The sequence below is a fragment of the Bombina bombina genome, chromosome 2 (genome assembly GCF_027579735.1).
Source record: "Bombina bombina isolate aBomBom1 chromosome 2, aBomBom1.pri, whole genome shotgun sequence".
In the NCBI taxonomy this organism is placed as follows: Eukaryota; Metazoa; Chordata; class Amphibia; order Anura; family Bombinatoridae; genus Bombina; species Bombina bombina.
This window is the reverse complement of record NC_069500.1, coordinates 890,758,127-890,784,880: the sequence shown is the minus strand read 5'-3', so window position 1 is coordinate 890,784,880 and position 26,754 is coordinate 890,758,127. Positions and strand designations below refer to the sequence as shown.

At 38.6% G+C, this 26,754-nt stretch overlaps 1 long non-coding RNA gene across 1 annotated transcript in view; it reads left to right on the top strand.

The window, feature by feature from the left end:
* Nucleotides 1-2,796: 2,796 nt before the first annotated feature.
* LOC128648080 (uncharacterized) overlaps nucleotides 2,797-26,754 on the top strand; it is a 31,086-nt gene continuing 7,128 nt past the window's right edge. The window contains exons 1-5 of the long non-coding RNA XR_008400502.1: nucleotides 2,797-2,902; nucleotides 7,075-7,202; nucleotides 11,548-11,705; nucleotides 12,889-13,059; nucleotides 16,280-16,348. This is a non-coding gene — a long non-coding RNA (uncharacterized LOC128648080). The remainder of the gene's footprint in view (nucleotides 2,903-7,074; nucleotides 7,203-11,547; nucleotides 11,706-12,888; nucleotides 13,060-16,279; nucleotides 16,349-26,754) is intronic.

The window sequence follows — 26,754 nt, the reverse complement described above, 5'->3', positions numbered from 1 at the left end:
TAAGACTGTATTTGCTGAACAATAAGGCTGTGTTCACTGTGCAAGTGCATCTGTCCTTTCAAGACTGTGGGGCCAATTTATCACAGCCCAAATGGGGCAGTTTCCCCCTGTTTTTACACGAGTCTTCAGGCTCGCCGCAAACAGGAGTTAAGAAGCAGTGGTCTTAAGACCACTGCTCCTTAACTCGTCCACCACCTCTCAAGCGGCGGACAGCAATCTGCCCGATCTGCTGGGGGCTGCATTGCACAAGCAGTTCACCAGAACTGCTTGTGCAATGATAAATGCTGACAGCGTATCATGTCCGCCAGACACTTGATAAATCGGCCCCTGTGGGTTGTCTGTGTTTGTGCATGGTGTGACCTGTCCCTTTAAGGCCTGTACCTTTAAAATTCTGTGCATGCGGTATGAGTTGTCCCTTTAAGGGTTGTGTGTCTGTCTCTTTATGACTGTGTTCCTTTAAAGCTCTCTGCACTTCGGTGCTTCATGAGTCCCAGTACTTAATGGGTTACTAAAACAATTTTTTTCTGTCATGATTCAGATAGCGCATGCAATTTACTCCTATTATCATTGTTAATTTGTTCTCTTGCTATCTTCATTTAAAAAGCAGGAATGTAAAGCTTAGGAGCCGGCTCATTTTTTGTTCAGAACCTAGGTTATGCTTGCTTATTGGTTGGCTGAATGTAGTCACCAATAAGCAAGCACTATCCAGGGTGCTAAACCTAAAATGGGCGGGCTCCTAAGCTTTACATTTCTGCTTTTTCAATAAAGAGCAAGAGAACGAAGAAAAAACTATAACAGTAGTAAATTAGAAAGTTGCTTAAAATTGCATGCGCTATCTGAATCATGAAAGAAAACATTTGGGTTTAGTATCCCTTTAAAAGTCCCAATTGTGTAACACATGTGAAAGTGATAGTATCATAAAAGAATTTTGTTAGAGAGTGATTTTTGTTCCTGCTGCAGTAAGGCATGCTATACCTTTAAGGTAGCCTAGAAGATTTATTAGGCCTTAAAGGGACATGAAACCCAAAATGTTTCTTTCATGAATCAGAGAATAGATTTTCCAATTTACTTCTAGTATTATTTTTTCTTCATTCTCTTAGTATCCTTTGCTGAAGGAGCATCAATGCACATTTGGGAACTAGCTGAACACATTGATAAGCCAATCATAAGAGTCATTTCTGTGCAGCCACCAATCAGCAGCTAGCACCCAGCTTCTAAGCCTACCTAGGAGTTCTTTTCAACAAAGGATACCAAGAAAACTAAGTAAATTGCACAATAGAAGTAAAACGGAAAGAAGTTTAAAATGGTATGCTCTATCTCACTGGTTTTTAAAACTGCCCTCAGGCTTCCCTAACAGGCCACATTTTCAGAATATCTGAACTAGAGCACAGGTGAAATACTCAGCTGATTAGTAACCATGGTTATTTTACCTGCTCTCATCCAAGGTAATCCTGAAAACCTGTCCTGTTGGGGAGGCTTGAGGACAGGTTTGAAAATTAGTGCTCTATCTGAATCATGAAGGAAACATTTTGGGTTTCATGTTCTTTAATGCCTGAAGAGGAGTCCAGGAGAGAGAAGCCTGGCACTAGTCTGAAGAATACAAAGACTGTCAGGTGTTCATTTAAAGGGACATGAAACCAAATATTTTTTGTTTCATAATTCAGAGAGACCATAACATTTTAAACAACTTTACAATTTATTTGTATTATCTAATTTAATTTGCTTTGTTCTCTTAGTATCCTATGTTGAAAATAATACCTATGTAGGCTCAGGAGCTGGGAGCTAGCTGCTTATTGATAGCTGCACATATATGCCTCTTGTGATTGGCTTGCATATGTGTGTTCAGCTAGCTCCCAGTAGTGCATTGTTGCTCCATCAATAAAAGATACCAAGAGAATGAAGTATATTGATAATAGAGGTAAATTGGAGAGTTGTTTAAAATTGCATGCTGTATCTGAATCATAAAATTAAAATTGTGGTTTTCATATCCTTTTAAGGCTGCCTGCCATGGGTGTTTGTGCTTCTCTATCATTAAGATGTTTGTGTGTGTGTGTGGTGTCAGCTATCCCTTAAAGGATGTGAAAGAAGAGTGCATTGTGTGTGCCTGTCCCTTTATGACTTTGAGTGTGCATATTGCATAGCCATATTGTTATTTGTCCCTTTAAAGGCTGTGTTCACATATTGCATATTGTGATTTGTCCCTTTAAAGGCTGTGTGCACTGTGTGTGTGTGTGCATCTATCCCTTTAAGACTGAGTGGGCCTACTGTAATTTGTCCCTTTAAGACTGTGTGTGTGGCATGAGTTAGAATTGTCCCTTAAAGGCTGTGTAGGGTGTGTGTGTGCATGTCCCTTTAAGGCTGTGCAGTGTGAACATTATCTTCCAGCAGGGTTTGCCTATACAGTTGCTACTGACAGGGTCAGTGTAAACAGTTACACCTGCATAACAATCTGCAGAAATGTATAAATATAAGTAAACATGTAAGTAAGCAGGATAGAAAAAGGTCTATAGGGAAAACAGGGATTATCATTTTACACCCCAAAATATGGCTCCCTATACCAATTTCTGAAGTAAAATGCCATAAAGCCAAGAAACTAATTTTGAATGCTTAACAGATATAATTTAATGTATTTAAATCAGCTAGAAAAACATACAAAACTGTTTCATTCATCAGAAATTCACGTTGCTTGCATCATGCAGCGTTACATACAAATAAAGCATGTTTTTAAAAAAAAAACAAAAAAAAAAACTAAACAACAAAATCTTCTGATTGGTTGTTGCATGTCACATGATCACACGGAAGGTTACATTTGAGTCTTACTTACTTCCTGTACAGACAGGCAGAAACTACAGGAAGCGGAAGGCAGAAATTGCGCCAAAATTTGAATGAGAATATACAACAGGTGTGTTTTGCAATATACTTTTCTACAATGTGGCACATGATGTTAATGTGTGTTTTGATTAATTTATTCAGGAGTTAAAGCAAACTTTCCTGCAGATTTATGTGTAAAAGTGTTAAATTCTTGCCTGTTTGTTATGCCTTATAGTTTGTGCCCTAGAAAAGTGTTTAACTTACACTGCAGAAACACATAAAGGCATTGTCTGCAGTAAAATGTGTTAAACTCTATGCATTTGTTCTTGCACTTTTGCAAAAGATTTCTTGAAGTTTCTTTGAGTTGCACAGTATTGACTGGATATATAATGAGATTACAAATAAAGGAAAATCATTTTGATTTTAGTGATTCATTTTTAAGTAAATGGGCTACTGCTTTGTAGTTAAAACAAATGCATTGTACTAAGTTAATGGACTGTGTATTGTGTGTCATAAGATAATTAGGCTAGAATTGCAGCTGTTTGAAAAGGCAGCTTTTATTAAAGGGATATTCCTGCTAAAATTTAAATGCACATAGATAAATTACATCTTAGAATAGAAACATTTACAATATACAAGTACAGTATTGGCAAAAATGCTTCTGGTAAAAGTGATCACTGTTTTAGTGTTAACATTTTACTCTGCACGTGCATGTGAAGCATAGCTAGATATTGTCAGTGCACCAGCATTTTAAATAATGCAGCTGCTCAGAACACGGAGCTTGTATCATGTTAGCAATTAACAAAGTGAGTCATAACCAGATGATACAAACACATGTGCTGTGTTTAAAATGCTGGTGCACTGTGCTTACTTAAAGGGACAGTATACACTCATTTTCATATAACTGCATGTAATAGACACTACTATAAAGAATAAGATGCACAGATACTGATATAAAAATCCAGTATAAAATAGTTTTAAAACTTAGAAGCTTTCAGTTTAGCTCTGTTGAAAAGGTAGCTGGAAAGCTCACTGCAAGTGGGATATAAGACACTCCCCCCCCCCCCTTCTTTTGCATATGAAAAGAACCTTTACACAAACAGGAGCAAGCTGGAGTAGGTAGCTGACGGTATTCAAATAAAACTTTGGGGCTTGGTTAGGAGTCTGAAAATCAGAGCAATGTTATTTAAAAATAAGCAAAATTATACATTAAAAAAAAAAAAAAAATTATGGGCTATATAAATAGATCATCTACAAAACATTTATGCAAAGAAAAAATGAGTATAATGTCTCTTTCAATACACCTTTGAAACCACTATAGCCTTTATTAGAAACATTTTTGCTAATACATGTATATTACAAAACTTGCTTCTTTTCAAAACTGAAATGTATCCATAGGGAATTTTGGCTGGAATGTCCCTTTAATCTTTTTTTGTTTTTTTTTTAAATCTTCTGTTAAAAAGTGTAAACTTTTTTTTTAGTGTAAGAAATCTGTCTATAAAAGTCTCTAGAATTATCCAATAGAAATAGCCAAAGTTAAAATAAATGGTTGTATTAAGTGTGTGTGTATAGATATATATATATATATATCTAGTAAATTAAAGGGGCAGTCTAGTCAAAATTAAACTTTCATGATTCAGATAGGGCATGACATTTTAAACAACTTTCCAATTTACTTCTATTATCTAATTTGCTCAATTCTTTAGATATCCTTTGTTGAAGAAATAGCAATGCACATGTGTGAGCCAATCACACAAGGCCTCTGTGCAGCAACCAATCAGCAGCTACTGAGCATATCTAGATATGCTTTTCAGCAAGTGATATCAAGAGAATGAAGCAAATGAGTTAATAGAAGTAAATTAGAAAGTTGTTTAAAAGTTGTTCTAAATCACGAAAGAAAAAATGTGGGTTTCATGTCCCTTTAAACTATCTTTAAAGGGATATAAACCCCCAAACATGTATTTACTGATTCAGGCATCTGGAGCACTACATGGTAGGATATAGTGCTGCTATCTAGTGCTCTTGCAAATGGATAACATTCTTACAAAACTGCTGCCACATAGTGCTTCAGAACTGGACTGGCTCCTAAGCATACATCCCTGCTTTATATTTAGATACCAATAGAATGAAGAAAAATTAATAAAAGTAAAACTGAAAATTCTTTAAATTTGCATGCTCCTATCATGGAATACGAATTTGGGGTTTATCTTGTATCTAAGCCTCTGCAAACTGCCCCTTTATTTCAGTTCTTTTGACAAACTTGTAGTTTAGCCAATCAGTGATGGCTCCCAGGTAACTTCACGTGCATGAGCACAGTGTTATCTATATGAAAATCATGAACTAACACCCTCTAGTGGTGAAAAACCAGTTAAAATGCATTCTTAAGAGGCGGCCTTCAAGGTCTAAGAAATTAGAATATGAACCTCCTAGGTTAAGCTTTCAACTAAGAATACCAAGAGAACAAAGAAAAATTGGTGATAAAAGTAAATTGGAAATTTGTTTAAAATTACATGCTGTATCTGAATCATGAAAGTTTTTTTTTTTTGGACTAGACTGTCCCTTTAACCCTTTGAGTGCTAAAGACGGCTCTGAGCCGTCACAGAGTTTCTCACTCTGGTGCTAATGACGGCTCAGAGCCGTCACTAGCACTCTCCCACCTTGAGGGAGATCTGGGGGCTCCTTACTGTTCCTTCCCCGGCGATCGGGCCTGTAGAGTGACAGGCATCGCCGGGTAGGGTTGCCACCTGTCCCTTAAAATACAGAACACTTATAAGTTGCACATGCTGCAGGGTGCGCAGGGAGGAATATGAATAGTGCTGTCCAGAAACACAATACATGTTCCTCCTCCCTACACACCCTGCAACATGTGTAACTCATAAGTGTCCAGGAAAACATGGCCAAGGTGGCAACCCTATCGCCGGGCTTCACGTGATGCGCGGTGACGTCACGCGCAATTACGTGATGACGTCACCGCACAACTTTATTTATACTTAACAATGTTAAGTATAGGAGCAGGGGCATGCTGCTTAGAAGCCTGTATCTCAGGCATCTAAGCAGCTACAGACCCCCAAGACCCACTGTTGGAAAGGTAATCGCTTAACCTTTCCAACAGTGTAAGTCTTGGGGGTCTGTAAAAAAAAAAAAAAAGTTTTAAATTTTTTTTTTCAAAAATAAAATATTAGCACCCAGGTGAGAAATGGCTTAGCAGCCAAACGGTTAAAGGGACACTGTAGCCAAAAAAATCTTTAGTGATTCAGATAGAGCAAGCAATTTTAAGCAACTTTCTAATTTACTCCTATTATCATATTGTCTTCATTTTCTTAGTATGTTTATTTGAAAAGCAAGAATGTAAGTTTAGATGCCAGCCCATTTTAGGTGAACAACTTGGGTTGTCCTTGCTGATTGGACAGCACCTTTAAACAAGTGCTGTCCATGGTTCTGAACCCACAATTTGCTGGCTCCTTAGCTGATATGCCGCCTTTTCAAATAAAGATTGCAAGAGAATGAAGAAAAATTGCTAATAGAAGTAAATTAGAAAGTTGCTTACAATTACATGCTCCATCTGAATCATGAAAGAAAAATTTGGGTTCAGTGTCCCTTTTAGCATGTTCTGCATATTATTGTTTTACCTTTCTATTTATTTAAAGGGACAGTAAAGTCAAAATTAAACTATCATGGCTCAGAGCTTCCAAATTTTAAATAATTTTCCAATGTACTTCTGTTATCAAGTTCTTTGTTCTTTTGGTATCTTTTATTGAAGAGTAAAACTAGGTAGGCTCATAAGAGCTCAGGAGTGTGGCTTTGTCTTTAGTACTCTATAGCAGCAGTGTTTCGCAACATTGTATAACAAAGCTACAAATAATGTTGCAAAATATTGCTGACATAGAGTACTAAATATCTGCACACTCCTGAGCCTACCTATTCTTACTCTTCAATAAAAGATACCAAGAGAACAAGGCAAATTTGGTAACAAGTTAATTGGAAAGTTGTTTAAAATTGCTGGCTCTATTTACATCATGCAAGTTTAATTTTTACTTTACTGCACCTTTAAAAGGGACCGTAAACATACAAAATAATGTTATGTAATTCTGCATGCAGTGGCAGAAGCGGGAGCGAGCTACATTCACTTTTTTATTTTAATTAATAACACCGGCTAAAGAGTGGTTTCTCACATTCTTAATCCTTTTTATACTGTTGCTATATCCAGACCACCTCTGCTAGGCTACTGTTCTAATTGCACTAAGTCTGTTTTGTCTCTTCTAGCTGGAATATCTGCCCTGCACAAAATGGCTCCAGTGGTTAGAAACAGGTGGTGGCAGAATGGTTTTGTGGCAACTGCAAGCATATGGCAACTTCATGTTTTTCCACAAGGTTTTGAGGCCAGTTTGCAGGTAAGTACAGGTTATTAATAGGTTTATTAGGTGTTGCATGGTCACTGGCAGACGTTACCGTGAGCTCTCTGCACATGGTGGCAGCTTTTTTTATGGACATGTGGAGCAGTCCGCACCTGCTCCCTGTGCCCGTGGGTAAAGCTGTAAAGCTATGGTGGTTTGTAAATTGTCTCTGAAGCCTCTGAGCATGTAACTAGTCTAATATAATTTATAACTACCGCTAACATAGCATTTTAATTTCCCCTATCAAAGGCTAGGGGTTGTTTTTCCCTTAATGTGTTGCCAATTACTTTTTTTTTTTACCAGCTGCAGAGTATAAAATGCATGAGATTTGCTTTTTTAGGCTTATTTGTGTATATGAATTAGCTGATTTTGTGTTTTGAAGCCATAACCTAATAAAATGGGTTGAGCTTGTAGGTATAATCAGATCTCATTACTTTATCACATTGTGTATATATACCTGCTTCTTTATCTTATATCTGTCCATAAACCAATCACCAATACTTGAAGAGAACAATGGGAAATTAACATTTTATTACCTTATCTCTTCTATACCCCACTGGGAGTGTAATTTTTTTTCTACTGGCAGTGCTACCACACCTTGGCCTTGAGGCCAAAAACTTTCAGGGTGGGTGGGGATATCACAGGCTAAATAAACTATTTCAAATGCTAATATAAGGCTAATGGAAATACTTGTAAACAATTTAATTTGTACCCAAGGATCCACTTTACCTGTTGGAGTGTATTCAAGGGCCATTATACACTCATTTTTTCTTTGCATAAATGTTTTGTAGATCTATTTATAAAGCCAATAAAGTTTTTTTTTTTTTTTTTTTTTGTTTTTTTTTAAATGTATAATTTTGCGTATTTTTAAAGAACATTGCTCTGATTTTCAGACTCCTAACCAAACCAAAGTTTTATTTGAATACCGTCAGCTACCTTCTCCAGCTTGCTCCTGTTTGTGTAAAGGGTCTTTTCATATGCAAAAGAAGGGGGAGGGGGGAGGGTCTTATTTGCCACTTGCAGTGGGCTTTCCAACTGCCTTTTCAACAGAGCTGAACTGAAAGCTTCTAAGTAAGTTTTTAAACGGTTTTATACTGAATTTTTATATCGGTATCTGTGCATCTTATTCTTTATAGTAGTGTCTATTACATGCAGTTATATGAAAATGAGTGTATACTGTCCCTTTAAAGGGGAGACATTTTTGAGTAAACTGTCCCATTTACTTCTTTTTTTCAAAGTCCCATTAGTCCCAGCATGGTCACTGGCAGACGTTACCGTGAGCTCTGCACATAGTGGCAGCTTTTTTTTATGGCCATGTGGAGTAGTCCGCACCTGCTCCCTGTGCCCGTGGGTAAAGCTGTAAAGCTATGGTGCATTGTAAATTGTCTCTGAAGCCTCTGAGCATGTAACTAGTCTAAAATAATTTATTACTACCGCTAACATAGCATTTTAATTTCCCCTATCAAAGACTGTTTAACAGCATAATTTGTTACTGTTTTTCTAAGTCCCGTTAGTCCCAGCATGGTCACTGGCAGACGTTACCGTGAACAATCTGCACATAGTGACAGCTTTTTTTATGGACATGTGGAGCAGTGCGCGCCTGCTCCCTGTGCCCATGGGGACAGCTGTAAAGCTATGGTGGATTGTAAGGGGTCTCTGAAGCCTCTGAACATGACATTTTTTTAAAATAAAATAATTTCTTGCCTCTAAAATGGCATTTTAATTTTCCCCTTTCCCTTATTTTTCCTATCAAAATGTCTTACTTTATAGTCTAATAGTAGAAAAATGCATTGTTATTTTATATAAAGTACTCTTTCCACCCAGCATCGTCTCTGAATCCTTTAAACATGCAGTTTGGATATAATGAACACTTAATATACCGGATTTTAATGAAAAGTATACATTATTTCCATTTAAATTTCTATGTGACTGTGTCCAAAATGGCATAGGTATCCCTAGTACTTTACGGACCCTCCCCTTGTTTTCCTACATGGCTGCCCTCACACAAGCTATATCCAAGTAACTCTCTTTTGCAAAGATCTCTATTCTCCATAAATGGTCATAAGCAGTAGGTACAGTAAACGGTCTTCATAGCAGCTGGGTTTTTGGGAAGTGGAAGCAGTGGGCTCCTGCTGAAGCTACCCAAGCCTACCCCCGCTTTAGGTCATGCTCCCCATTGTATGCCCCATGCAAGCTCAACCCAGACCATGCACAGCTAACATTCATGGTAAACACTATTCTGTAGCACTACTACTATATGTACTAATCCAACCCTTCTCATTCTCTTTAGGTTATTTTTGTTCTACTTATGAAATTAAGATATTGAGCGATTGTGTTAGGCTGTAACTTTGACGCATTTGTTCATGCAATTAGCCAATTAAACCCTATAACTAAATATAGCTATACTGTCCAGTCCGGTTCATTTTTATAAGTGTTTTATGTCTGCATTTTTTTACTTAAATGTTAACTATAGTCAAGGTAAATTACTAAATGTAAGAATCGGGACATTGTTAAGTTTTTTTTTTTTGTTTTTGTTTTTTTTTTGTTTTTTTTTTAGTTTTCAAAAGAGCTTTATTAATCTTATCATGTTTACAAGTAAAAATATGCAAACAATAAGAGAGAAACAAAACAGAAATAAAATTAGCAATTCGAGGACCCATCTCGTCCTCTAAACGGTCTATAGACACACATTGTGAAATGAGTAGTAAATTGTTCAAGGAAATTCCGCTAACACAGTAGTTAGTTAAAATACATAATGGAACTTTATAGCGCGGATGGGGGAGACCCAAAGGTCTCCCGACCAGGAGAGAAGGGGGAAGGATAGAAGTCTAGAAGTGAGAAGAGGGGGGGGGGGGGGGAGAGAAGAGGGTTGAGGAATATATCGTCAGTCAAGGGTGGGTATTTCAAAAGAAAGACATCTGAATCCAGTCAGGTCTATCCCTAGGTCAGACCTCTCGTTCCGCCCAAGAGGGCTAAGAGGGAGAGAGAACATTAGGTCTCCAGGTTGTGTCATAAATGTCTTTCCAGTCGGCCCATGTAAGCTCAAATAGGTCAGAATTGCCTAGATTATAAAATATGCTTTTTTCCATAGTGTATAAGTAAGCCATATAGGAGCAAACTCTCGTCCAGCTAGGTGGGGACTCTGATTTCCAGTCACAGGCTATCAGATGTTTAATGGACATAAAGAGGTATATACTTATGCAAGCATGATGTTTAGGGATGGAATGAGTACCTATGTGTAGCAGGGCAACTGCGTGAGAGCTACGTAAGGAGATTCCCAATTTGGGAAGGGCTCTAAAACATTTTGTCCATAAGGGGCGTATTTTGGGACATTCCCACCAGATGTGTAAAGAGTCCCCTCTCTGACCACAACCCCTCCAACAATACGGAGATGCGCTAGGAAATATTTTAGCTAGCCTGGTGGGCACATAGTACCAATGAGCCACCAACTTATAATAAGTTTCAAATAGGGTGGTGCAATGTGTGGTTTTTTTGGTTCGCTCAAGCGCTTGTTCCCAATCATTTACTGTGAGTGATTTGTCTAGTAGGGATCCCCACTTTACAAGGTGGGGAAGTTTTTGTTTTTTTAATCTGCAGGTGATGCTAAAGTTAACAGATCTACAGCAACAGTTTACATAGAGCCAGCCTAGTACGTAGTCAAAAGAAATGTTTCTGCGCCTCCTGTCTTATGAGGTTAGAACAGGTACAAGTAGATAACTTTGTTGCAGACATCATAGTATAATTTGCCATCATAGTCAAAAAGTGGCATGCTGTGATTTGTTAGAACATGGAATTTAAGAGTAGTAACCCTGCTTTACTCAGTGTTTAACCCACAAAGGGGTTAAACAGAGTACTGCTCGAAACCTGCGAGCAGTGCTGCTCCTGATCAGCAGCGCTAGTTATGCGGCTGTGTTGTGATCAGCGACAGTTTCTGCTTGGGACTTGCAGTAGTGCAGGGTCGCTAGTCTTAAAGTGACATGTTATAACAAATTAGCATGTAAATTTAACACTATAATGGCCCTTTTATGTTTTCCACTTGTCCTTGCAGTGCCTTTTTTATGTTATAACTACTTTTAATTATCATTGTAATCCTTAAAGGAACAGGACAAGCAGTTGTTAATCCAAGTCTAATAATCTGTACATGGATGATTATAATGTTCTGAAGTTTAGAAAGCAGTGAAGCTTGCATGCTTGAAGCACACATATCTGTCCCTTTTCTTTGTTGGTCATTGCCTTTTAGTGCTTACTTTATAATAATCTGTCCACTGCAAACAGATGTTTTTTATTACTTTTAATGCTACTTATGTGTTGCAAGAACTGAAGCTTTGTTTTCTCTCAACAGATCTAGCAATGTGAAGAGAGGCCATGATGCATAAAAGGTCTCAACTCTGCCTGTGGAAGATACTTTATGCAATAACTAGACTGCTACTGGCAGATGAGATGTGTAGCATATTTACAAAAACCTCACATCCAGGCTACAAGTTTGAGGAGCGTTCACAGGTAAGGACACAGACTGGGGCTACAGTTGCCTTTCCCATATATAAGATTCAGTTTTGTAATAAATTACTGTTTTGAGGGCTGTTTTTACATCTCTGCGGTGTTTGTGTTTAGCTGTAATTGTCTTCTTACTCATTTACTGTACCCACACATATTTAGATACCGTAAAGATGTAATTATTTTTATTATATCTTATAATTTACTATAAAAAAATATAAAATATGATGAAAACCCCCCACTTATTCTCACTTTGACCCCCAAAATCTGTTGCACATCTACAACCACCAAAAAAACACCCATACTAAATAATTTCTAAATTTTGTCCTGAGTTTAGAAATACCCAATGTTTGCACGTTCTTTGGATTTTTTGTTATAGGGCACCACTGATGTAAGGTTTTTCCATAAATCCTCTCCTTTCTGTAAATTACTTCGGAACCTGCTATCCTTGAACTCATGACACCGTGTTCTGATGAAAAATACCTTTTAGCCTCAACTTTATTAAGTCCCTTAATATACTTAAAGGTTTCTAACCTCTCTCCCTCCTCTACCCTAAGCCAGCAATGGGCAACTTCCTAATGCATAAGACCACAGATCAATATTTTAGGTGCTGAATTTTTCATGTTTGATTTGCACAACTTTTGCAATTAAATGCTTAACGAATCCTAAAAGTGCATTAAGAAAATGCTCTATTGTGTCTAGCGCATTTTATTATACTATTGTTTGTAGCGATGTGCTTACCTTTGCAAATGGGTTAAACATTAACACTGCTCCAGAGGAGCAATGCACTACTGGGCGATAACTGAGCACATCTGGTGAACCAATGACAAGATGCAAACGTGTGAATCCACCAATTACCTCCTAGCCAACAGTAGTGCACCGCTGCTCCTGAGCCTACCTAGTTATGCGTTTCAATAAAGGATAGCATAAAAATGAAAGTAAATTTGGTTATAGAAGTTAACTGTAAAGTGTCCTTAAATTGCATGCTCTATCTGAACCAGGAAAGTTTAATTCTGACTTATGTCCCTTTTAATTGTCTATATTAAGATAAATGCCCTTTTATAAGAAGATGATTGCTGACTGTAGAAAGGGAACTAGTGTAAAGAATTTGTAGGTTTAGCTTTCATGATATTGGTAACTGTTCTACAAACCTAAAAGCTTTGTTTTTTTGTTTTTTTTTTCTCAACAGATTTTACGATGAGAGGAGAGAGGCGATATTGTGAAAAGAGCTCACTTCACCTCAGCTGGTGCTGTCACTAGATGATGCCCACTCAATACAATAACACTGTGTGGTGTATGATATGTTGTACAAAGTTTGTGTAGAAGCGGAAGACTACAAGCTTATCGGGACGACTTACAGGTAAGGACAGACTGGAGCTACTGTTGCCTTTCCTATATGTTTTATATGTCGTTTTAACGCTTGAAATAAAGTTTGGATTTTATATTTTACAAGTCCTTGCCTTTGGATTTTCTGCATCTCACATACGCTTTGGACTTTTTCGTGCCTTTCACTGAGTGCTACATATCTTTGGATGTTTGCAAACACTTGGTGTTTGGGGCGTGTTTGGCAGTTCTGCCTGCTGTAGCAGCCAGATCATTGGCCGAAGTAAGGGGGTGTGTCCCCGCCCACTCTCCATAGCGCTGGTTACTTGTCTGTGGATCGGGTCTCTCAGGTGAGCGCTACTTACAGTATTCTTATGATTCTGTTTCCTATATGTTCTGCTTCAATGTTGTGAACATGTCCTGATTGATCAATTCTTCTACCTCTTGTTCTGGTTTGCTGCTTGAATCTGACAATCCTGCTACAGACGACATGAGACCTTGATGAGACTTATCTGGAAATCCTTCAGTTTGTGTTTGCATCGGCAAACAGACTTTCAATTAGATCTATCAGGCATTTTCTTTGCCCGGTGCTCATGCCTTTTATGGCTTGAGCGCTGACCCAGTGTTAATGTTTACTTCATGTGCTATCTCTCTGAGCCTAAGGGAAATAGGGAAATGTCTTCTCAACATGGTCAGAAGGTAAACATTTCATTCTGTGACTGCCAACTGTGTTTACAGGCTGTGGGTGCAGAGTGCGGCTGTTCCCACATTCTGTGGTCATGGGAAGTGGAAGCAGAGTGCAATCGGTTCTTTTGGCCATGCATAGTTAGGGAAATTGCCTTTGGCACAATTCCCTTATGTGATGATGTCATAGCATGTGTTGTGAATTCTTAGCAATTGGGTAGGTAGTTGCCAAAAGTTTTATTTCCCCTCCATTTGTCTGTATATTCCATCAGTTTTCACTTTATTCTTGTTTTGCACGTCTGCATATACAACTGTGGAAAGGATTCCTACAGTTCTTCATTGCTAGAAATAAATAATTATTTTCCGTTTTTGGGTCTTCCGCATGTAACGGAAACCCGACCTTGATGGATCAGCTACATCAGCTCATCTGAAAAGACTTCAGTTTGTGTTTGCATCAGCAAACAGACTTTCAATTAGATCTATCAGGCATTTTCTTTGCCCAGTGCTCTTGCCTTTTATGGCTTGAGCGCTGACCCAGTGTTAATGTTTACTTCATGTGCTATCTCTCTGAGCCTAAGGGAAATAGTTAGGGAAATGTCTTCTCAACATGGTCAGAAGGTAAACATTTCATTCTGTGACTGCCAACTGTGTTTACAGGGTGTGGGAGCAGACTGCAGCTGTTCCTACATTCTGCGCTCATGGGAAGCGGAAGCAGAGTGCAATCGGTTCCTTTGGCCATGCATAGTTAGGGAAATTGCCTTTGGCACACTTTTCCCTTCTGTGATGAGCTGATAGCATGTGTTGTGAGTTCTTAGCAATTGGGTAGGTAGTTACCAGAAGTTGTATGGCCCCTCCATTTCCCCCTCCATTTGTCTGTATATTCCATCACTTTTCACTTAATTCTTGTTTTGCTTGTCTGCATATACAACTGTGGAAAGTTCTTCATTGCTTCGAATAAAGAATTTTTTTACAGTTTTTGGATCTTCCGCATGTAACGGAAGCCCAACCCTGATGGATCAGCTACATCAGCTCATCTGAAAAGACTTCAGTTTGTGTTTGCATCAGCAAACAGACTTTCAATTAGATCTATCAGGCATTTTCTTTGCCCGGTGCTCATGCCTTTTATGGCTTGATCGCTGACCCAGTGTTAATGTTTACTTCATGTGCTATCTCTCTGAGCCTAAGGGAAATAGTTAGGGAAATGTCTTCTCAACATGGTCAGAAGGTAAACATTTCATTCTGTGACTGCCAACTGTGTTTACAGGGTGTGGGAGCAGAGTGCGGCTGTTCCCACATTCTGTGGTCATGGGAAGTGGAAGCAGAGTGCAATCGGTTCTTTTGGCCATGCATAGTTAGGGAAATTGCCTTTGGCACACTTTTCCCTTCTGTGATGAGCTGATAGCGTGTGTTGTGAGTTCTTAGCAATTGGGTAGGTAGTTACCAAAAGTTAAATGGTCCCTTCATTTTTCACTTCATTCTTGTTTTGCAAAACTTCTTATACAGCCTTGGAAAGTTTTCCTATGGCCATGTATAGTTAGGGAAGTTGCATTTTGGCACACTTTTCCCTTATATGATGAGCTGATAGGATGTGTCATGAATTCTTAGCAATTGGATAGGTAGTCACCAAAAGATCAATGGTGCCTCCATTTTATTTTCTGTGCCATCTCTGAAATATATTTCATCTGCTACATGAATTTTAGTTTTGCAAGTCGAGCTTTTCAACTGTGGAAAGGACTTGTACAGTTAATTAATGCTTTAAATATGTGAGTTGTGTGCATGGTCATGTTTGTGTGCATGTGTGTGTGCATGGTCATGTGTGTGCACGGTTGTAGTCATATGTGTGGGCACGGTCGCGGTCATATGTGTGGGCATGGGCATATCTGTGCGCATGTGCATATGTGTGGGCATGAGCGTGTGCATATGTGTGGGTGCGGGAATGTGTGGTCATGTGTGGGCACGTGGGCATGGTCATATGTAGGCGTGTGGGCATGGTCATATATGTGGTCATGGGCATCTGTGCACGATGTCATGGGCATATGTGTGGGCGCGGTCATGGGCATATGTGTGGGCATGTGCATGTGTGTGCGAGGGCATGGTCATGTGTGTGTTCGTGGGCATGGTCATATGTGTGCACGTGGGCATGGTCATATGTGTATGCGTGGGCATGGTCATATATGTGCTCATGGGCTTCTGTGCACGTTGTCATGGGCATATGTGTGGGTGTGGCCATGGATATATGTGTGGGTGTGGCCATGGGCATATGTGTGGGCGCGGTCATGGGCATATGTGTGGGCATGTGCAGCTGTGTGGGCATGCGTATGTAGATGTGTATATCTATGTGCATATTTATGTGCATGTGTATAGTATTTATGTATATTTTCCAATTGCTTTTTGTTCAACTGCTTAATCTATTGTTCAGATGTAAAGACATTTGTTTACTTTTCATGTTGGTGTTTTTTTCATGCAGATATAGGAAAGGCAACTTTAACTTTGTACACTGTACATTTGATGCGCCTAAAGCATCAAGTTGTCTGGCTTCTTACGCTAAGGGTTTTTACCTCTTTATTTTCTAGATTGCCGATAACTTGATCCAACGCCTTTATGCAACTATTCCTTGATGGGAACTTGTGACATCAGGCCAGGTAAGAATGAGCTTACAGGGTACCATATGAAAGTTGTAGTTCATAAAAATGAATGTCAATGTTTGCACATTTTCTTTAAAATGGTCAACACACTGACCACATCAGTGACTTATTTTGTATGTTCAGTGTATTGTGTTAGCATTGGAACATAATGTGGTGGTGCAGATGCTGATGGTTCTACCATTCTACTTTTTTAGGGATTTTGTCGTATTTAAAGGACAAAATAAAATGCTACCCCTCTATAGAAAACCAGGGTTGGTTTTTCTTTTTTCTACAGGTCCCTGTCAGAAGTAGGCTGAATCTGTTCCTGCCCTGCAGCTGGATCCACAGGTAAGTGATATTGCCTTCTAGAGTTGGAAAGCACTTTGGAGGGTTAATCCTTTGTGGACAATTTTAATGAGACAAATTTCTCCTTCAATTGTTGGGGTATCATTTGGGCAGCTCTGCAGGGCACTGAAACGCTTAGGAGCTCAAGGGGTTAATGGTTTTATCCACTGTATGAGGCTTGTTTGAGAGGTTTGAATTGGGCTTATGGATTTATTGCCCTAATAGTGTTCTGTGTGTTTGATTATTAGAGGGACCAAATTTTTTTTGTGTAGCGTTTTCACTGTGTGAAGATTAGTTGCACCTTTTCATTAGGGAAATTGTGCGCTTTCTAGTTTGTCAGTTAGTACTTAGAATGTTGCACAGTACTCTCCGCTCTTCCGTTTCGGCTTCTCTTCACTGCCGGCTGGGAGAGCATTTGCTCAAATGTCTGTGCGAGTTGAAGAGATTGCTTCTTTAGTTTTACAAGTGGGTTCCTGGTCACCGGGGAGGTAAGTTTCCTAAGTGGATCTGAGGTATAGCGGTACCTTATTTTATTCTTAGGACTAGAAGTCCAAATTAAGATTTCACTATTTCCTGGAGGTTTATTATAGATATCTAGGAGATTTTATAAACATGAAGGTAGTTCTTGTTATATTTTTATTGGTCTTCATTACTGTTGGGAACTTTTTCTAGTAAGATGGACTCCGATAAAACCCTTGAGTTGTCTTTTTTGGCAAATGTTTATATTGCTTGGAGGCTCAGATTATTCCTCCTGTGCAGTTTTGCTCCACGTGTTTAAATATAACACTGTCTAAAATAAAGATTCCCTCTCAGCCATCAGTCTCTCAGGATAATGTTGACCATGCCATGCCTCAGCTTTCTCCTCAAACGTCTCAAGTTTAAGCGGTTTCACATGCGGGGCTTTGCGGTTCCTCTTAACCTGTTCCTGGGGGTGTATATTTACCAGGAGATCTTGCTGCACAACTAACTTCTGCGGTTTCTGTAGTCATATCTGCCTTACCTATTGCTGGTAAGAAAAAGAGGAAATCTAAGAACGTATCAAATTCTAAGAGTTCTGATTCTGCCAAGGCTGCGTTAATCAGTCTGTTTCAGTTATCTGAGGATCATTATTCCTCAGTGGCTTCTGAGGGTGAGATCTCCGATTCTGAAACTGCAGTTGCTAGTGCAGCAGATTCAGAGGAGGTTCATTTTAGATTTAAGCTTGAGCTGTTTACTTTTGAAGGAGGTCCTAGCTACTTTGGATGACTCCAACTTTACTGTCGTTGAGACTCCTAAGAGGTCTAATAAACTTTACAGTTTTTTACATCAAACCTTCATCTGTGGAGGGTTTTCCTGTTCCAGTAGGAGAGGTTGCGGCTGCAGCAAGTAGAGAACAAAAAAAAAAAAAAGTTTTTAAAAATAAAATACTTTATTAATCCAAAAGTTAAAAAAGCCAATTGGCAAAATACAAAAAGGGTTGCAGGAGAAAACCTCCTTACCTGTTTCGTGCCTGTGCTAGGCACTTAATCATAGGAGTATTTTGCCAATTGACTTTTTAACTTTTGGATTAATAAAGTATTTTATTTTTAAAAACTTTTTTTTTTTTTTGTTCTCTACTTGCTGCAGCCGCAACCTCTCCTACTTGCATTGTTACACAGCAGCAGAACCGGCTTCTACCAGCGGCGTGCACCCCCAGTGCTCCACTACCACGTCCCTCCCACTCACTTCCAGCTGTACTATCAGCTGGTCCGGGGCTTCGAGCGGTTCAGCGTTCGTGGTTTTCCTATTCCAGATCACATGACTGACATTATAGCTCAGGAATGGGAAAAGCCAGGAATTCCTCTTTCCCTGTCTCCTTTTTTTAAAAAGATAGTTTCCTGTTGCGGACTCTGCGCATTACCTGTAGCGCACAGTGCCTAAGGTAGAGGGTGCTATATTTTCTCTAGCCAAGAGAACCACTATTCCTCTTAAGGATAGCTCCTCTCTTAAGGACCCTATGGATAAGAAACTGGAAGCTTACTTAAAGATGTTTCTTCATCAGGGTTTGCAATGGCAACCCGTTGCCAGTATTGTGACAGTTGCTGGTGCAGCTTCTTATTGGTGTGACTCCTTGTCTGACCTAATTTCAGAAGAGATTACCATAGAGGAGATCCAGGATATGATCAAAGCTCTAAAGCTGGCTAATACCTTTATCTGTGACGCCAGCATGCAAGTTGTTAGGCTGGGAGCCAAAATTTCCTGCTTTGCGGTTTTAGTTCTCAGGGTTCTGTGGCTAAAGTCTTGGTCTGCAGATGTAACATCAAGTCCAAACTTCTGTCTTTACCTTTTAAGGGCAAGACATTATTTGGTCCCGGTTTGGCTGAGATAATTTCCGAAGTTACTGGTGGAAAGGGATTTTTCTTACCTCAGGACAAGAAGGGTAGACCTAAGTTTTGCCAGAATTCTAATTTTAGTTCCTTTCACAACTTCAAGGGACAGAAGCCTTCCTCTTCCAAGCCGGAGCAATCCAGGACTTCATGGAGGGCCTGTCAACCTTGGAAAAGGGGAAACAATCCAAGAAACCTTCCTCTGTCTGCATGAAGGGGCTGCCCCGATCCAGTCTTGGATCAAGTAGGGGGCAGGCTTTCCTTTCGGCAGGCTTGGATCTGCAATGTCCCAGATCCTTGTGCTGTGGAAGTATTATCCCAGGGATACAGGATAGGGTTCAAGTCTTGTCCCCCCCAAGGGCAGATTTATCCTGTCAAGGCTATCGGCAAACCAGTTGAAGAGAGAGTCCTTCTTAAAGGACCATGATACTCAAATGTTTAAACACTTGAAAGTGATGCAGCATAGCTGTAAAAAGCTGAGTAGAAAATATCACCTTAACATTTTTATGTAAAAAAGAAATATTTTACATCAAAGTATTCACACCCCATTGTAAAGGACTTTAAGCAGCAAATCGATATGCCTGTCCCGGGACAGGCAAGGGAGTGAGCCTTGTGCACATGTTATTTCCCTATTCATTTATTTTTTTTAGCTGCAGCTGGGAAGTAACTGAAATAACTTTTTACACAGAACTTAGTCTGGTGAGCTGAGGAAATTGTGAGGTAAAATATCTTCCTTTTTTACATAGAGATGATCAGGTGATATTTTTCCTGTCGGCTTTTTACAGTTATGCTGCATCACTTTCAAGTAATTTAGCATGAGTATTTTGTCCCTTTAAACTGTGTAAAGGACCTATCTCCTCTGGGAGTGATTGTCCCAGTGCCTGTGGCGGAACAGGTTCAAGCATTTGATTCCAACCTTTTTTGTAGTTCCCAAGAAAGAGGGAACTATCCGACCCATATTGGGCCTCAAGTGTCAACAAATTTCTCAAGGTTCCGTCCTTCAAAATGGAGACTATACATTCCATTCTACCCTTGGTTCAGGAGGGTCAGTTTATGACTATGATAGACCTGAAGGACGCGTATCTTCATGTTCACAGAGAACATCACCAATTCCTGCAGTTTGCCTTGCCAATTCCTGCGGTTTGCCGGCTCCTGTTACACATTTACAACCACCAAAAAACACCCATGCTAAATAGTTTCTAAATTTTGTCCTGAGTTTAGAAATACCCAATGATTACAAGTTCTTTTTTTGCAAGTTATTGGGCAATTAAGTACAAGTAGCTCTTTCCTATTTCCAAACTTTTTTTTTTTTTTCCCCCTCAAAATTAGCGATAGTTACATTGTAACACTGATATCTGTCAGGAATCCCTGAATATCCCTTGACATTGCATATCAAAGTATTGATCTAGGCAAATTTTGGTATTTCATGCCACCATTTCACTGCCAAATGTGATCGAATAAAAAAAATCGTTCACTTTTTCACAAACTTTAGGTTTCTCACTGAAATTATTTACAAACAGCTTGTGCTATTATGGCACAAATGGTTGTAAATGCTTCTCGGGGATCCCCTTTGTTCAGAAATAGCAGATATTTATGGCTTTGGCATTACTTTTTGGTAATTAGAAGGCCACAAAATGCCGCTGCTTACCACACTTGTATTATGTCCAGCAGTGAATGGGTTAATTAGGTAGCCTGTAGGGTTAATTTTAGCTTTAGTGTAGAGATCAGCCTCCCACCTGATCCCTCCCACCCCTGATCCCTCCCCGACTCCCCTCAAGCAGGTCTCTGCTCTCCCCCACCTCATAATTGTCACCGCCATCTTAAGTACAGGCAGAATGTCTGCCAGTACTAAAATAAGACTTTTTATTTAAATCTTTTATTTTTTATAAATGATTCTGCAGTGTTGGATGTATAATTTTATTAGTTCTTATCTACCCCCCCCCCCCCCCCCATAGATAATCCTTTTATTACCCATTCCCCAGTTTTGCATAACCAACACTGTTATATTAATATACTTTTTACTTCTGTGCCCCAAGGCAGAACATAGTGCGATCTGCGATAATATCGCAGAAAGTGGAGCCTGCCTGCAGAAAGAATTGCCAGTTATGTTAAGCACAGAATTTTCTTCAACAGGAATTTTTTTATTTTTCTGCAGTGCAACCGGCACATTTTTACTTTAAAATTATTGGCTAATGGCTGATGCTGATGAAATTGATACTTTAAATTGATACTTTTTTTAGATGCAGCTATATCTTAATTTGTTAGTTTTAGCCGCCAGAACGGCTTCTGTTCCTTTGACTGAGAGGTAAGTGCAGCCAGGGATGCGCAATTCATATCGCCCAGGACATGTTTTTCTTTTTACATTTATTAGGCAATGGGCAAGCAGAAGGGGTAAAGTCGCTCTCTCAGGCAGCAAATTATTCAAAGCACTGCTTAAAACTTAGCCGGTGCCCCCCTCTCTACTTTAGCCCGCGCCCAGGCTGGAAACGTGTTGTGAATGTGTGCACAGCGCTAGCTTGTTTTCATGTTTAGGTGTTGTGTCACTGTCTACTTTAGTGAAATCATTCAAAGCTATTAAAACTGAGCCGGTCCCCCCCCTCTCTACTGAAGCCCGCGCCCAAGCTGGAAATATGTGTTGTGAATGTGTGCACAGCACTAGCTTGTTTTCATGTTTAGGAGGCCCTTGATGTGCGAGTGTAATAAGGCTGATTATTTTACTATTATCGTGTATTGTTAGTTCTTGTGGGAACAATACTGAAATGTAGTGCATTTCATTGCTTGTCTTCTGAGTTCACCTCAAGAATGTGTTCATTGTGGATATTAATTTCCATAACCTTAACCATTTGGCTGCCGATGTTGTGTCTAATGGTTAAGGTTATGGAAATTCATATCCACAATGAACACGTTCTTCAGGTGAACTCAGAAGACAAGCAATGAAATGCACTACATTTCAGTATCGTTCCCACAAGAACTAACAATACACGATAATGGTAAAATAATCAGCCTTATTACACTCACACATCAAGGGCCTCCTAAACATGAAAACAAGCTAGCGCTGTGCACACATTCACAACACATGTTTCCAGCCTGGGCGCGGGCTAAAGTAGAAAGGGGGGGACCGGTGTTCTGTTTCATCAGCTGTTGCACACATATTTCAGCTAATGCGCATGCGTGCCAGCGTCATCACATACCTGGCCGCATACGTCACTGCTGAAATATTTAGCCCTGTGAAATTTACAAGCCCTTTCTATAGCGCATGCGTAGGATTTTCTATCCCAAATGGCGCGCTCATGAAAAGCCTGTTTATTAGCCGACTCGGCAATATTCTGAACTCCGCCCCCACTGCAACTACTCGTACTGCTGTAAAGCATTGTGCATGTCATTATATTTCATTATAGCCTACAATTCATTGTGCTGCTCCTTGTTAATAAAAACAGCATTTACTGCTGAAAAAACACGTTTAAAGAAACAGGTTGTTATATTTTTTTACAGCTCAAATTCATTGTGCTCCATGTTAATAGACAAAACATTTACTGATGCAAACAAATGTTTAATGAAACAGGTTGTTATATCATCCAATAAAAATTCATCAAAATAATGTAAGTGATTCTTTCATATTTCTTTTTCTGCATATCCTTTGTTGAAAAATAAAATTCTCTGGATATCCTTTGTTGAAAATAATTGATTTCAATACTACAGTACACAAAGAAACAGGTTTTAATATTTATCCAATAAAGATTAATCAAATAATGTTAATGCTTCTTTGAGATTTCTTTTGTTCTCTGCATATCCTTTTTTGAAATATGTCATTCTCTGCATATCCTTTGTTGACAATACTTTATTTAAAATACTCCAGTTCATGAACAAACAGTTTGCAATATTTATCCAATAAAGATTAATCAAATATTGTTAATGCTTTTTTTCATATTTCTTTTATTCTCTGGATATCCTTTGTTGAAAAATGTCACTCTGCATATCCTTTGTTGAAAATACTTTATTTCAATACTCCAGTACTTGAATAAACAGGTTGTAATATTCATCCAATACTGGAGTATTGAAATAAAGTAATTTCAACAAAGGATATGCAGAGAATGACATTTTTCAACAAAGGATATCCAGAGAATAAAATAAATATGAAAAAAGCATTAACAATATTTGATTAATCTTTATTGGATAAATATTGCAAACTGTTTGTTCGTGAACTGGAGTATTTTAAATAAAGTATTGTCAACAAAGGATATGCAGAGAATGACATATTTAAAAAAAGGATATGCAGAGAACAAAAGAAATCTCAAAGAAGCATTAACATTATTTGATTAATCTTTATTGGATAAATATTAAAACCTGTTTCTTTGTGTACTGTAGTATTGAAATCAATTATTTTCAACAAAGGATATCCAGAGAATTTTATTTTTCAACAAAGGATATGCAGAGAAAGAAAGAAATATGAAAGAATCCCTTACATTATTTTGATGAATTTTTATTGGATGATATAACAACCTGTTTCATTAAACATTTGTTTGCATCAGTAAATGTTTTGTCTATTAACATGGAGCACAATGAATTTGAGCTGTAAAGAAATATAACAACCTGTTTCTTTAAACGTGTTTTTTCAGCAGTAAATGCTGTTTTTATTAACAAGGAGAAGCACAATGAATTGTAGGCTATAATGAAATATAATGACATGCACAATGCTTTACAGCAGTACGAGTAGTTGCAGTGGGGGCGGATTTCAGAATATTGACGAGTCGGCTAATAAACAAGCTTTTCATGAGCGCGCCATTTGGGATAGAAAATCCTACGCATGCGCTATAGAAAGGGCTTGTAAATTTCACAGGGCTAAATATTTCAGCAGTGACGTATGCGGCCAGGTATTTGGTGATTATCAAAAATGGGAATCGGCAATTCCTGGAAATCTGCCCACACACATCTCTCTATTAAGCTAACACTATGCTTAACTTCCGCCCAGGCTACCTCCCACTTGTCCTAAACTCCACCCAGGATACCTCCCAACTCCTCCAAAATTACACCCAGCTCAAGCTGTCACAACACAGTATTTGTGACAGCTTGAGCTTGTCATGTACCGTACTACCAGGTAGGAGCAGGGTATTTATTATCATTGTAAGTGGGAGGTAGCTGGGGGAGCTTTGTAGGAGTGGGCGGTAGTACAGCTTCCGGAACCCTAGCCGAAACAGAACCTTGTTTTGTGACGCTTCTCATTCTGTATAAAATAAAATTGGTCTACCCTGCCCTGAAGAGGAAAATGCTAAGTTAATTTACTCCAGTGACCAGTCCTTCCATGTCCCTAACCAAAGCCCCCCCTGGGACCACAATTCAATTCTCCAGTATTTCTCCAGTCAAAACTCCTCCTCTGTTTCATTCCTGTCCTCACACCCTCAGTGTTAATAAAATGATCTACATTTGCGTCTCTATGTATCTTGCTGCTTTAAAAAAAAAAGTTTTAATTTATTTTTTAAGTTCACTGGCTGTGTGAGTGTAAAGAATACATTCCAAGGGCCAGTACATTTCAGGTTCTTTTGGCATTACTGCAATCTCTAAAAAAATAAATAAAATAATTAGTAGTATTATTTTATTGATGAACATGAAAGTCTACTTTTGCCTACTATAGAATAGCAGTGGTTCCTCAACAACTAGAACAGTAAAAACAAAACCAGGGTTGTGATATACATTTTTGGTCTGTTAACATTTAAAATGTATATCACAACCCTGGTTTTATTTTTACTGTTCTAGTGTTGATCAAAATGACCTGCAGAAAATTTTTAGCTAAAAAAACTCATCGCAGAAAGTGAAAAAAAGTTCTGCTTCTGGGCTTCTGTGACTAACTGGTATCTAAGCATCTTCTGACCGTCCCTAATCACATGACTTCTAGTTATTCTCTATTGACTTGCATTTTAGCCAATTAATGCAGTGTCTGCCACTAGCCACGGGCGTGATCACAATGCTATCTATATGGCCTACATGACCTTGCTCTCCCCTGCTGTGAAAAGTAAATAAAATAGAGGCGGCCTTCAAGGGCTTAGAAATTATCATATGTGCCTCCCTAGGTTTGCTTTCAACTAGAATACCAAGAGAACAAAGTAAAATTGTTGATAAAAGTAAATTGGAAAGTTGTTTAAAATTACATGCCCTATTTGAAAAATTAAAGTTTTTTTTTTTTTGGACTTGACTGTCTCTTTAAACTTTCATGATTCAGGATGCATCATACATGCAATTTTAAACAACTTTTTAAACAACCAATTTGCTTTGTTCTTTTGGTATTCTTAGTTGAAAGCTAACCTGGTAGGTTCATATGCTAATTTCCAAGCCCTTGAAGGCTACCTCTTATCTGAATGTATTTGACCGTTTTCACTGCTAGAGGGCGTTAGTTCATGTGTTTCATATAAATAACATTGTGCACAGGGCCGTGGAGTTATTTAAAAATAAGCACATTTATTGCCTGATCTGTCAAAAGATCGGAGATAAAAGTAGGCAGTCTTCAGAATCTTAGATACAAGTTAATCACAGAGGTAAAAAGTTTATTAATATAACAGTGTTGGTTATGCAAAACTGGGTAATTGATAATAGGATTATCTACCCTTTTTTAAACGATAAGAATTTTGGAGTAGACTGTCCCTTTAATGAGCCATAATAAGTTTCTTTTTGTAGGTTTTATTTTGTGATTAAGCAACTACAAGTATATGAAATTATTAAAGGGGCAGTACACACCAATTTTCATATAACTGCATGTAATACATTACTATAAAGAAGAATATGCACAAATACTGATCTAAAAATCCAGTATAAAACATTTTACAAACGTACTTGGAAGCTCCCAGTTTAGCTTTGTTGATGAGGTTAGTCTGGGACACTCACTGTAAGGGGCTTGTTAAAGTGAAAGTCAATCCTAGCGTTGCACAAATGCTAGGATTGACTATTGAAACAAATAAAGGGGACTTTAATTAATGAAGTATAAGATACTTCATGTAGAAAGCTTTTTTGTTTCAATCGATCGCCGTTCTTAGCTGCTACAACAGCCTACGGCTAAAATATTTTTTTGCTAAGAGGTGACATTTTCACCTCTTAGCCAATAGCCGTGCTGTAAATCTGACTTGGCGCTCATGGGAGCCGGATTTACCACACTGCTATAGGCTAAGAGGTGAAAACGTCACCTCTTAGCAAAAAAATTGTTTTAGCCGTGGGCTGCTGTAGCGTTTATTTGAAACAAATAAAGGAGCTTTCTACAAGTCCCCTTTATTTGTTTTAATAGTCAGTCGTAGCGTTTGTACAACGCTAGGATTGACTTTCACTTTAAACAAAAATAGTTGTTATTTTTTTTTATTATTCAAACTTCTGTGTGGAGTCATGTGCTTCATGAATAAGAAACGTGTTCCTTCCAAGGTAATATTGGAGCAGACCTGCCTACAACAAGCTTTGCCTTTCTGTTGTCAGTTATAACCACTGTATGAGTTTCTTTTTAAGATAGATTTCTGTTCTAAGAAAAGCAAAGTTTAGTACAGGCAGATCTGCTCATATAGAGGGCAGCTTCCATGCATGAAGCAAAACGACCACAGCTGGCTATCCAATACAGTAGCAGTGCAATCCACTGTTTTATTAACCCTTTGATTATCCTAACCAACCTGACAGTTTTGTGTTACTCATTACTGAGAGGGTAAGGTTACCCTACGAAACTGAAGAGCTCTGGCATAGCAAGGGTTAAGTAATCTGTGAGGGGTA